Raw genomic sequence first — 14,175 nt, 5'->3', positions numbered from 1 at the left:
GAAGTCTAAAAAGATGCATGGTCCTGAAAAGCATCAAGTCTAGGTTGGTGGATATCTTTGGTGTTAAAAGGATGGAATTAGAATAGGATACTGGGGAGCTGAAATTCTATTGGTAGTTTTAGTTGCATAAATGTTGTTACACTATCCTTTAAAATTTTTGCATAAATTTGTAAAGTAACTTAAAAACTAAGATAAAATGTGGAGAAAGTAGAGCATTTCCAGAGATACTTAATATCTGGAATGTGTCTGTGTTTGTGCATAGATCTTTTACTGCTATATTAAATATCATTAGAATTTCAATAACTTTGATACTTTGATAATTGAGAGAAAACTTACGTTTTTTTCCCAATTTTTTCCTTCACCCCAAATAAATTATCTTTTAAAATGAGTCTTTTAAACAGATTCCTTCTCTAAAAAAATGATACCTGTATAGATATGCACACATATAAACACACAGACAGAAATATACATGTGTATCACCGGAAAGCAATGAAAAGCAGAAACAGAAGCTAGGAAAGGGCTCATTCTATAAACAAACAAAACTCTCCAACAGGTTTGAATTGCAAGCATCTTACTGCTGCTGCTTATCTGTTCTTACTACAAAAGGTAAGAATTGCAACTTTCAGACTTTTCACAGGTAATGGAGACAGAAACCTACAGCTTTTCTGGCTTTTGGTCCTGGACCTTAATTCCTCTCAGAGGAATTAAGAAGTGAAAATGAAAAATGAAAGATCTCTCAGTGAGAGACTTTCAGAAGAAAGACCCAAATCAGAGTTTAAACTCAGCATAAGTAATATTACAATAATTTATATCTATTAAAGCAGGCACAGCCATCTTGTTTTTAATCAAGAGTGTTTTGGTTTTTCTGTCCCTGTGCCGTTATATATTAATTTTCCAATCAACCTGTCAAGATCCATAAAACTTTGCATTCAATTTATAGATTAGAAAATATTAAGTCTTTACAATGTTGGACCTTATGTCTACGAAATGTTTATATCTCTTCAGGTACTTAAATTTTCTTAAATGTTTTTTGGTAAAACCTTATGAAAAAAGGACATAAGTCAATGCTTTTTAAAAGATTTATTCTGAGATAATTATAATATTCTTGAAATTGCAAATGATGCCTGTTTTTCAAACACATGCAAATGTTAGGTTGGTGCAAAAGTAACTGCGATGTTCGCAATTACTTATAATGACAATACTTTTAATATATACACATATATTTATAAACACATATATGCATATACCTATATAGTCATAGAAAAAAATACATATTTGTATATTTATGAGTAATGTCAACTTTTCTATTTTTGTATATAGTAATATATTATACACAGGGTTTTTATAATATATGTAATTTATTTTCTATTATTTAGTATAGAAAAATAGATGCCTTAATAAAAGAAAAAAATACCCATTTAATCAGAATCAGTATTAGGAAAACTAAAATATTAATAGTGAAGTTGAACACATATATTAACCTCTTATAAATGACATACTTTTCTTTGTGCCTTACCAGAGGTAACACGAATTCTGAATTTTGTGAATAAATTTGCCTCTTTATTTCTTTATGCTTGAACTCTCTCTGATTTTCCAAATAATAGAATAGAATTTTTTTGGTATTTGGTTAACCTACCTATAAAAGTAATATTAAAATGTATTATGCTTCTGCAATTTTTTCTTTTTTTTTCTTTATTAGGTCTTTTGTGTGTGTGTGTGTGTGTGTGTGTGTGTATTTAAATAATTTCTTTTTTATTATACTTTAAGTTCTAGATACATGTGCACAACATGCAGGCTTGTTACATATGTATACATGTGTTGCACCCATTAACTCATCATTTATATTAGGTATATCTCCTAATGCTATCCCCTCACCCTCCTCTACCCGACAGGCCCCAGTGTGTGATCTTCCCCTTCCTGTGTCCAAGTGTTCTCATTGTTCAATTCCCACCTATGAGTGAGAACATGCGGTGCTTGGTTTTTTGTTCTTGAGATAGTTTGCTCAGAATGATGGTTTCCAGCTGCATCCATGTCCCTACAAAGGACATAAACTCATCCTTTTTTATGGCTGCATAGTATTCCATGGTGCATATGTGCTACATTTTTTTAATCCAGTCTATCATTGATGGACATTTGGGTTGGCTCCAAGTCTTTGCTACTGTGAATAGTGCCACAATAAACATACGTGTGCAAGTGTCTTTATAGCGGCATGATTTATAATCATTTGGGTATATACCCAGTAATGGGATGGCTGGGTCAAATGGTACTTCTAGTTCTAGATCCTTGATGAATCACCACACTGTCTTCCACAATGGTTGAACTAGTTTACAGTCCCATCAACAGTGTAAAAGTGTTCCTATTTCTCCATATCCCCTTCAGTACCTGTTGTTTCCTGACTTTTTAATGATCGCCATTCTAACAGAGATGGTATCTCACTGTGGTTTTGATTTGCATTTCTCTGCTGGCCAGTGATGGTGAACATTTAGGAAAGATCTAAAACTGACACCCTAACATCACAATTAAAAGAACTAGAGAAGCAAGAGCAAACACATTCAAAAGCTAGCAGAAGGCAAGAAATAACTAAGATCAGAGCAAAACTGAAGGAGATAGAGACACAAAAACCCTTCAAAAAGTCAATGAATCCAGGACCTGTTTTTTTGTAAAGATCAACAAAATTGATAGACAGCTAGCAAGACTAATAAAGAAGAAAAGAGAGAAGAATCAAATAGATGCAATAAAAAGTGATAAAGGGAATATCACCAATGATCCCACAGAAATACAAACTACCATCAGAGAATACTATGAACACCTTTATGCAAATATACTAGAAAATCTAGAAGAAATGGATAAATTCCTGGACACACGCTCCCAAGACTAAACCAGGAAGAAGTGGAATCACTGAATAGACCAATAACAGGCTCCAAAATTGAGGCAATAATTAATAACTAACCAACCAAAAAAGTCCAGGTCCAGACGGATTCATAGCCGAATTCTACCAGAGGTACAAAGAGGAGCTGATACCATTCCTTCTGAAACTATTCCAATCAATAGAAAAAGAAGGAATCGGCTGGGCGCGGTGGCTCAAGCCTGTAATCCCAGCACTTTGGGAGGCCGAGACGGGCGGATCACAAGGTCAGGAGATCGAGACCATCCTGGCTAATACGGTGAAACCCCGTCTCTACTAAAAATACAAAAACTAGCCGGGCGAGGTGGCGGGCGCCTGTAGTCCCAGCTACTCGGGAGGCTGAGGCAGGAGAATGGCGGAAACCCGGGAGGCGGAGCTTGCAGTGAGCTGAGATCCGGCCACTGCACTCCAGTCCGGGCGACAGAGCGAGACTCCGCCTCAAAAAAAAAAAAAAAAAAAAAAAAAAAGAAAAAGAAGGAATCCTCCCTAACTCATTTTATGGGGCCAGCATCATCCTGATACCAAAGCCTGGCAGAGACACAACAAAAAAAGAGAATTTTAGACCAATATCCCTGATGAACATCGATGTAAAAATCCTCAATAAAATACTGGGAAACTGAATCCAGGAGCACATCAAAAAGCTTATCCACCATGATCAAGTGGGCTTCATCCCTGGGATGCAAGCCTGGTTCAACATACACAAGTCAATAAACATAATCCAGCATATAAACAGAACCAAAGACAAAAACTACATGATTATCTCAATAGATGCAGAAAAGGCCTTTGACAAAATTCAACAGCCTTTATGCCAAAAACTCTCAATAAACTAGGTATTGATGGGATGTATCTCAAAATAATAAGAGCTATTTATGATAAACCCACAGCCAATATCATACTGAATGGGCAAAAATTGGAAGTATTCCCTTTGAAAACTGGCACAAGACAGGGATGCCCTCCCTCACCACTCCTATTCAACATAGTGTTGGAAGTTCTGGCCAGGGCAATCAGGCAGGAGAAAGAAATAAAGGGTATTCAATTAGGAAAAGAGGAAGTCAAATTGTCCCTGTTTGCAGATGACATGATTGTATATTTCAAAAACCCCATCATCTCAGGCCAAAATCTCCTTAAATTGATAAGCAACTTCAGCAACGTCTCAAGATACAAAATCAATGTGCAAAAATCCCAAGCATTCTTATACACCAATAACAGAGAGCCAAATCATGAGTGAACTCCCATTCACAATTGCTCCAAAGAGAATAAAATACCTAAGAATCGAAATTACGAGGGATGTAAAGGTCCTCTTCCAGGAGAACCACAAACTACTGCTCAACGACATAAAAGAGGACACAAAGAAATGGAAGAACATTCCATGTTCATGGATAGGAAGAATGAATATCGTGAAAATGGCTACACTGCCCAATGTAATTTATAGATTCAATGCCATCCCCATCAAGCTACCAATGGCTTTCTTCACATAATTAGAAAAAAAACTACTTTAGAGTTCATACGGAACCAAAAAAGAGCCCACATTGCCAAGACAATCCTAAGCTAAAAGAACAAAGCTGAAGGCATCATGCTACCTGACTTCAAACTATACTACAAGGCTACAGTAACCAAAACAGCAGGGTACTGGTACCAAAACAGAGATATAGACCAATGGAACAGAACAGAGTCCTCAGAAATAATACCACACATCTACAACCATCTGATCTTTGACAAATCTGACAAAAACAAGAAATGGGGAAAGGATTCCCCATTTAATAAATGGTGCTGGGAAAACTGGCTAGCCATATGTAGAAAGCTGAAACTGGATCCCTTCCTTACACCTTATACAGGAATTAATTCAAGATGGATTAAAGACTTAAATGTTAGACGTAAAACCATAAAAACCCTAGAAGAAAACCTAGGCAATACCACTCAGGACATAGGCATGGGCAAGGACTTCATGTCTAAAACACCAAAACAATGGCAACAAAAGCCAAAATTGACAAATGGGATCTAATTAAACTAAAGAGCTTCTGCATAGCAAAATAAACTACCATCAGAGTGAACAGGCAACCTACAGAATGGGAGAAAATGTTTGCAATCTACTCATCTGACAAAGGGCTAATATCCGGAATCTGCAAAGAACTCAAACAAATTTACAAGAAAAAAAACAAAGAACCCCATCAAAAAGTGGGTGAAGGATACGAACAGACCCTTCTCAAAAGAAGACATTTATGCAGCCAACAGACACATGAAAAAATACTAGATCTTTTTGATGTCTTCTGAAATACATGTATTTCATTTTGTGACTGTAGCATATTACTCAGTATCCTCTGAATGAACTTTTATGTACTTTCCAGTTATAGACTACTACAAAAAATGCTGTTATGCACATTCTTATTAATAAATATACTTCCTTCTGGGTATGAACAAGAGCCTCTCAAGGTTAAATACTTAGGACAAATTTACTGAAATGAGACATGTCTCTCAAAGGACTTATGAATCTTAAACATGATCAGATTGTGCTGGAATTTTCCCCATAGTAATTATAGCTTCTTTACATCCTTATCAGCACAGTGAGGCATTCCTATCAGGGAGTGGTGTGAACTCTTCTGAAATCAGTGTCCAGCCAGCAAAGGATCCACCTTGCAAATATGCGTTTCTAAAGATGGGATTCTCAAGCATGCTATGTTAACTCTTTTCTTCACAATCTCCTATTGGGTAATTTTAATGTGCAACATTTTAACGGTTCTCTTATGTTACTCCTTATTTCTGTTGGCACCTTTTCTTGTTTCTTTATATGCTTTATGATTCTTGATTTGTCTGATCTTAATCACAGAAATCCTGGGGCTAATGGGTTGTATTTTCCTCTGAAACATATCTGGATTTATTCTTCTAGGAATTTGAAGGTGTTACTAAATCTAGCAGTGCTCAATTATGCAGTTGGTGTAAAACTAAACCACAAACTCAAATAAGAGTCAAAATATAGTTACAATTTCTGAAGACATTTATGTGTTTTCTTTCAAACAGAGTTATCATGGAGACAGACATTCTCTCTGTTTACACGATTTATTAGCATGTGTATGCTTTTTGGCTCATCACTTACTTAACATGTCTTCAAAGTCCCAGCTTTATGAAGTGGAGACCAAGTCCACCTCCCCCACTGTGCAGGACTTGAGGGTTTTCATGTTTGCTTTCCCTGTAGGCTCTATAAGACTTAGTGCTCGAGGTTCCTGCTAACCGAATATGCTCCAGAATAGTCTAGTTTTATGATTTCAGTTGCCACTCTTACTTCAGCTCATTTGTAGATTTTTTGGAGCCTCAGAAATTACCCATACTTTCTTGTGATTTTCAAAAGTAGATGTTTTTTGATAATAGGATTTTAGAAAACTCTGGTCTCCTTCACTTTGTTGAAGGTAGAAATGTTGGATTCATTTCTCAATTTCATTGCTTTCTTTTTTTAATTCCCATGATTCTATCTTGGTTTTCATACTACTCTGCTTCAAATTCTCTTGGACTTGAATTTTTAAAATATTTTTCCTGATATTAGTGCATTTGTTTCATTTGTTTCTTGTTTAATAATAAATGTATGTATCCATATAAATTTTACTTTTGAGTGTTGGTTTTGAAACATAACAAATATTGATATAAAGTGTGCTAGATATGGCTTTTCCTGCCATAAACAAAAGAGAGAAAGGAGGGAGGGAGGGAAGGAAGGAGGGAAGGAAGGGAAGGAACGAAGGAAGGAAAGAAGAAGGAAGCAAGGAAGGAAGGAAGGGAGGAAGGAAGAAAGGAGAAAGTAAGTTAGTTCTAAATCTCTTTTCAAAGAATCTGCTCACACATCTACTCTGTGAATAGGGAAAACTGGAGAAGAATTCTAGACTATTTAAAATTTCCTGTTATATGTTCTGTTTCACTCTGTACTATGCCTGCAGAACACTTGCTCCTGTGGAACACTGCAATTTTCATTTTTGTGTGCTTATTTAAGTAATATCTGTTTCATGCAATGTGCAAATTCATGGATTCTCAAACTGAAATTATATATTAAGTCTCAATAAACATTTTTGAATGGCTTACTAAATAAGGGAATACATGATAAATGGTTGCTTTACTTTTCCAAAATGTTATTCCATTTGAAAAAGGTAGAAGGAATATTTTTTCCAGAAATATCAATGAAGCATTATTTTTCCTATTTGTAGAACTTTTGAAATGATGTCCTATAGATGCTTTCATAAAACATATGTCTTCAGACCCCAACCCAGGACAGCAGCTACAAATAATTGTGGAAGAGATTTTTTAAAATTTAGAGCTTAAATTATGTGCTGATATACACTTTGTTTAGTCCTGAAAAAGAAAGTTAATGTAAACTTAAACAAAACAAAATTCAGAAATTGGCCAGGTACAGTGGCTCATGCCTGTAATCCCAGCACTTTGGGAGGCCAAGGTGGGCGGATCACCTGAGGTTGGGAGTTTGAGATCAGCCTGACCAACCCCAGGGTTAATACAAAATTAACCGGGTGTGGTGGCACATGCCTGTAATCCCAGCTACTAGGGAGGCTGAGGCAGGAGAATCACTTGAACCTGGGAGGCTGAGGTTGTGGTGAGCTGAGATCGTGCCATTGCATGCCAGTCTGTGCAACAAGAGCGAAACTCTGTCTCAAAAAAAAAAAAGAAAAAAAAAGAAAAAAAATTCAGAAATCGAAATAGCCAGAAATATATGTCTATCTATTAACCATACACTTCATAGTGAAGAGAAAGAGAAAGATCCTGAAAGCTCATATAATACATTGTGATCATTAGTTAACAGGACACAGTGGTATTGTATGCAGGTAACATTCGTAATGTCTTAGGAAATCAATGCTAGCTGAAAGAAGGGCCCAATGACAGGGAAAGGAAGGAAAGGGATTTTGATAGGCATGATCTCATATAGAATATAAAGATTATAAATAATGCCACCTATTAGAGGCTAATGTATAATGAAGACAATTTATTTAGGGGAAATAAATAAAAATATTCTTAAAGAAAACTATGATCAATTGTCAGTTTTAAAAAACTTGCAAACTTATACCCGGAATGTAGTTTCAGTCACTATTGTCACATCAAACAATATAAAACCAAGATACTGAACATGAAAATACAAAAGGACATACATTTTCCTTTTCCAGTGTCTGATGTTTGTGTGGACAGAAAGTTGGTACTTTAGTGAGGTAAATGTATGATGTGAAGACTCTTGAGTGGTTTTTAGGCTTGTAACATTCTGTTATTTGATACACTATAGTGTAACTATAGTGTATGCAAATTATATCAAGTTGCAGGAAAATTCTATTTCTTTTATACTTTTGGAAACCTTACAAAATTATGAAGTACAACAGGTTAAAAGCCTGAACTTGAAAACAACAGAGACCTAGGCTCAAATTCTAACTCTACTATTTATTAGTTTTTTGACTGGACAACTCTAAGATTCACTTTCCCGTATGGGAAACTCACTGTATAACAATGAAAATCAAATTGGATTAAATGTAGTGTTGCTTAACCTAAGTATATTATTTCAATCTGTTTTGTAAATTATTTTAAAATATCCACTGCCTGTTTAACATTTTACAAATTACTTTCTCATGGGTCTATTTTTGTTCCCAACTTAGAGCTAAAACTCAGATGGCTAATTATTTGCCTATTTGTTTAATTATAAATAAGTAATTATTTATACTTATAACATAAATAGTGTAGTCAACATTTTTCTCTGTATATTCTGGCACCAAATCTCATAATTTATAAAAATGATCATTGGAGGCTTGTAGGTTTCACCACACTAAGCCATGGTAACAACTGAGCTTACAAAATGGGAAGGTGTGTTCTGATTTTTTCTGTACATTTCATATTCTCCTTTCCTTTCTTTTTCTGCCAACAAATATTCAATTTTTAAAAATCTACCCAGTTGCTTTCTCTAAGACTTTCTCAAAAAGTTTCTGTTCTTCAAAACTGTCTTCTGAAGAGTCAAGCAGATTAGTCATTTATATTTTCATATATTTTAGTGCTGACAAGGGGGGAAGTTTTTTCCCACACTTATTTATTTATTTATTTATTCACTTATTTATTTACTTATTGTCCCTACATCTTGCTTGTTTTTACACTCAGTAGTATATTTTTAAACATTCACTTTCTGGTTCCTCAAACTATGTGGACTGAATCACAACCTCTCCAGGGTGTTATGTAATATTTTTATTTAAAAACTTCCAATGAATATGATGATCACTTAGGTCAAAAGCTATTGCCAATCCCAATCTTTCTATTTAAAATTAATGTCTTCAAGTGGATTTGGATGGCTTCTAAGATGCTTTTCAAATAAAAAATTCTGAAATCATCAAATGCTAGAACTAAAGAGAATCTGAAACTCTTTGCTGTAGCCTAGTGGCTTGTGAGTATGTTTACCAGGGACACTGTGTTCTGTGCTAGTGCCTTAGGACTCACTACTATGTGTGGTCTTGAGGCTAAGTGGCTGAGACTCCAACTCACTTTTGTCTGTTTGTGTGCAAAGATTCTTCAAAATATATTGGTCCAGTTGTAGCAGAATAAAAGTGTTTTGTGTCTTTCCTTCCCTAGACCCAGCCTTTCTTTTTTTCTAAAATACAGTGTCAGGGATAATTGAGAAGATGGTGATCTACTTAAAATCATATAGAGGTTTATCTGGTTATTTATATATAAAGTTCATCTCACGTCTTTGAGAATCTGATTCTCTTTTCTTTTATTCACTTATTTTTTGAAGACACTTTATGATTCTGGGAAGTGAAAACCTAAAGGTAGATTTCTTTTCCCTAGGGAACTGAACAAAACATCTTTGAAATAGTGGCCAGAGGTCAAAACCAATTATCTTCTATGAGTTGGTCTTGGGTCTGAATTAAATGACTCTGAGGTCTCCCATGGCAAAGAGTAACTGTAAGTCAGTCTCAAAGACTAGGAGGTGCAAGTATAATACTCAAGCAAATGTCCCTCCTGAACTTTCCATTAAAATGGAATATTTCATACAAATGTCTCTATCATTCTATGCTCCTTATCCATTGCAACCCAATTTTTAGCTATCAATGCTGAGAAATAAATGGAATGGTCTCCTGTTATGCTACCACAAATCCTTTCACTTTCTATATATAAAACTTGCAAGATGTTTATAGACTTATTTTCAAGTATCTGCATCTCCTAAGTTTTCCAGTGACTAGTACTGTGAGCTGCTAGCATGTTTCATTCTATGGCCCTATAATCATTAATGTAGGCTGCAACAATAAGTGTTTTGTTTATTTATTAATACTTGCCATGAGCTAGTGGAGGAGTTAAGTGTATTCTGTTCCTTTTATTACTATGATAAACAGCTTACAAGTATAATTTCATAACTTCATAACAAACGTATTAACATAGCTATTATGATCGTTAGCATCATAATTATCACCATCATCCCCATTTTCAGAGGAGAACAGTGAAGCATGGGGGAGTTGACTAGTTAAGAATCATATAATTACTAATTTGGAAAGACAGGACTCGAACACAAAGCTCATACCCATAGCCAGTACAAAATTCTAAGCCATAATGGCCATCCATTTAAACTTTCACTACTGCATTTTTTTCTTTTAATAAATGAAGAAATAATGACCAAAGACATATAGTTAAACTCATAATTTTATTGGCTATAAAAGCTATTTACAAGTGCAGTTAGAAGTGGACACAGAGAAAAATGATTGCTACTATATAAATAAATATTTAAAGCATGTCCTTTTATCCATGGAGGATGAGAGAATGTACCTGGAAGATAATTAGTTTCTGCGACTTCAAACGTTCCTAAGTCTGATATTCCTTGAATGTCAGTTTTGAAATTTAGAAATTTTAACCTCTAATTAAAAAAAAAAAAATCTCAAATTGAGCTATTCACCTGTTTTTCTTTTAATTTAAATACCTGCTTTTACTGATATCAGGTTAAATGCAATTGGGTCCTGCTAGCCTGAATAGTGAATAAGAGCCAAGTCTATGGGAATGACAATGGGCTATCTGGCCTTCTGCAATTGTTTCCAGATTGACATAGCTTAGCTACATATTTGTTTTGTCCTGCGACATGATTTACATTTATATAATTTGAGTAGTCATTGATATAGAGATATTTTTCTTTATGGGCCTATAATAATTGGCTGGGAAGATCCCACAATTAAGAGTACCATATTCTAGTAATTCATCAGTAATTAACTCTTGAAATTTATAGGATTTACACTTGAAAAATTTTGTCCTGGTACCTTAATGGTTTACTGGCCTGTTCCAAGAGAAAACTTTCATTTTAAAAGAGCAATATTGATTTTACTATATCCCCTTTTAGGACTTCATTTTTTGTTGTTTTATGCTGGATTTAAATTTTAACCTGGTTTATACAATGTAATCTATTTTAATGGTTTAAAGGCATTACAATAAGATAATTTGTTTCCTCTGAACTGAATATTTTTAGCTCATTTTAAATTGCTGAATTACTTAATTGAATATATTACTTAATGGACTACAGCTTCCAATAAAATTTCTATACATTGCAGAAGTATATTTTCTGCATTATTACAAAATGATTTTCTTATTTTATATACTCACAAACATATAGAAATACACTGTATTATAGTATCACTATAGATGAATCCCTCTGTATGCATTCAAGTTTTAAGGATGTATTATCAAAATATTGCTGATTATTATTATTAATTTTCTAAGAGATGGACAAAAAAGTAATAAAAATACATAGATAAAGAATGAAAAGTGATTTGCGTAATTCATCACTATGAAAACTTATATTAGGCTCTATGCATACCATTCAAAGTTGTAAAGTAGATAAATTCTAGTCTTTGCAATTCTATACCATGGCCAAATCCAGCACAATGTTAAATTACTATCAGCTCCCTTTTTTATGTTGATTGACACAAAATCCATCAGATTCCTATTTTTATTACAACTATTTTATTTGACACACTAAGCAAATTAATTAATAATATAAAATAAACATATGTTTTTTTTTCATTCTTAAGGTGAAATCAGAAGAGATTTGGAGCAGATCACACATATACATGCAGCATAGGTACTCAGAGGAGGCAATCTAGCAAATAACAACCCTTTAGTACCTTGAAATGCTGCTATCAGATTTGCATTGTAGACTCTCTTGCTTGCATAGTACTCCTTTTAAAGAGAGTGTCAGTTTAGTTAGGCAAACATACAGTCTATATAATGTACTTTTAAAAATTGTGATAAGAACACTGAATATGAGATATATACTCTTAACAACTTTTTAAGTACAAAATAAGTATTTTTTGTACTTAAATTGCAATAGGGCCTAGCATGGTGTGTCACATCTGTAATCCCAGCACTTTGGGAGCCTGAGGCCAGCAGATCATGAGGTCAAGAGATCCAGAACATCCTGGCCAACATGGTGAAACCCGGTCTCTACTAAAAATACAAAAATTAATTGAGTGTAGTGATGCATGCCTGTAGTCCCAGCTACTAGGGAGGCTGAAGCAGAAAAATAGCCTGAACCTGGGAAGAGGAGGTTGCACTGAGCTGAGATCATGCCACTGCACTCCAGTCTGGCAACACAGCAAGACCCCATCTCAATAAATAAATAAATAAATAAAATGAAATAAATAAATAAAATGAAATAAATAAATGGGACACTATGCATAAAATACCCTTGTGTATTTAAGCGCAAAATTATTTAAGTGCCTTTAATTAATAAGGCAAAACATTGTCCGGCAAATCTCTGGCACCTACTCATCTCATATAACTGAAACTTGATACTTGTGGAACAGCAGTCTCTCATTTCCTGCTTCCCTCTGCCCCAGCAACCACTATTCTGCTCTCTGTTTCTGTAAGTTTGGCTACTTTAGATACCTCATATAGGGATAATCATACAGTACAGTTGATCCTTTTTGAACAACCTGGGTTGGAGCTGTGAGGGTTCACTTAGAGTTTTCTCTACCTCTGCCACCTCTGAAACAGCAGGACCAACTCCTCTTAATTTTCCTTAACACAGCCTACTCAGTGTGAAGATAATGAGGATGAAGTTCTTGACAATGATGTACTTTCACTTAATGAATGGTAAATATAGTTTTTATGAATTTCTTAATGTTTTATCTAGTTTACTATAAACATACAATATATAACATATACAAAATATGTGTTAATCAACTGCTTATGTTAGTGATAAGGCTTGCCATCAAAAGTAGACTATTAGTAGTCAAGTTTTTTGAGAGTCAAAGTTATATATAAATTTTTTACTGTGTGTTGGGGGTGGGGAGTCAGTGCTTTTAACCACTTTGTTGCTCAAGGGTCGACTGCATTTGTGTTTTAGTAACTGGCTTATTTCATTTAACATAATGTTCAAGGTGCATCCATGTTTTAGCATATATCAGAATTTCCCTCTTTTTTAAGGCTGAATAATATTCCATTGTATAGACAGACTACATGCTGCTTATCCATTCATCCATTGATGGACGCTTGTGTTGCTTCTACATTTTGGCTATTGTGAATGATACTGCTATGAACACATATATGAAAATATCCCTTCTAGACCCTGCTTTCAATACTTTTGGGGATATACTCAGAAGTTAAATTGCTGGATGATATGGTAATTCTATTTTTTATTTTTTTAAGGAATCACCATACTATTTTCCACAGCAATTGTACCATTTTACTTTCCCACAAACAGCGTTTAAGGGTTCCAATTTCTTCACATTCTTGTCAACACTTATTATTTTCTGTTTTTTTTTTTTTTAATAGTAGTCATCTATTGGTGTGAGGTGGTATTTCATTGTAGTTTTGATTTGCATTTCCCTAATAATTAGTGATATTAAGAATCTTTTTTTGTGCTTTTTGGCCATTTGTCTATCTTCTTTGAAGAAATGTGTATGGAAGTCTTTTGTCCATTTTTGAATCAAGTATTTTTTTAATTGTTAACTTTTGGAAGTTCTCAGCATGAATATTAATTCCTTATCAGATAAAATCTACAAATATTTTCTTTCATTGTGTGGGTTGCCTTTTACTCTGTTAATATTCTCTTTTGCAGTACATATTTTTAAAATTTTCATGAGTCCTATTTTTCTATTTTTTTTTGTTTGTTTTTGTTGCTGTTGCCTATGCCTTTGGTGTTGTATTCAAGAAATCATCACAAATTCAATGTCATGAAGCTTTTACCCCATGTTTTCTCCAAACAGTTCTATAGCTTTAGGTCATACACTTAGTCTTTGATCCATTAATTTTTTGTGTATTGTGTTATGTAAGGG

This window comes from Trachypithecus francoisi, unplaced genomic scaffold (assembly GCF_009764315.1).
Source record: "Trachypithecus francoisi isolate TF-2019V2 unplaced genomic scaffold, Tfra_2.0 Lachesis_group17, whole genome shotgun sequence".
In the NCBI taxonomy this organism is placed as follows: Eukaryota; Metazoa; Chordata; class Mammalia; order Primates; family Cercopithecidae; genus Trachypithecus; species Trachypithecus francoisi.
The sequence above is the reverse complement of the archived record's forward strand: the minus strand, read 5'-3'. Positions refer to the sequence as shown.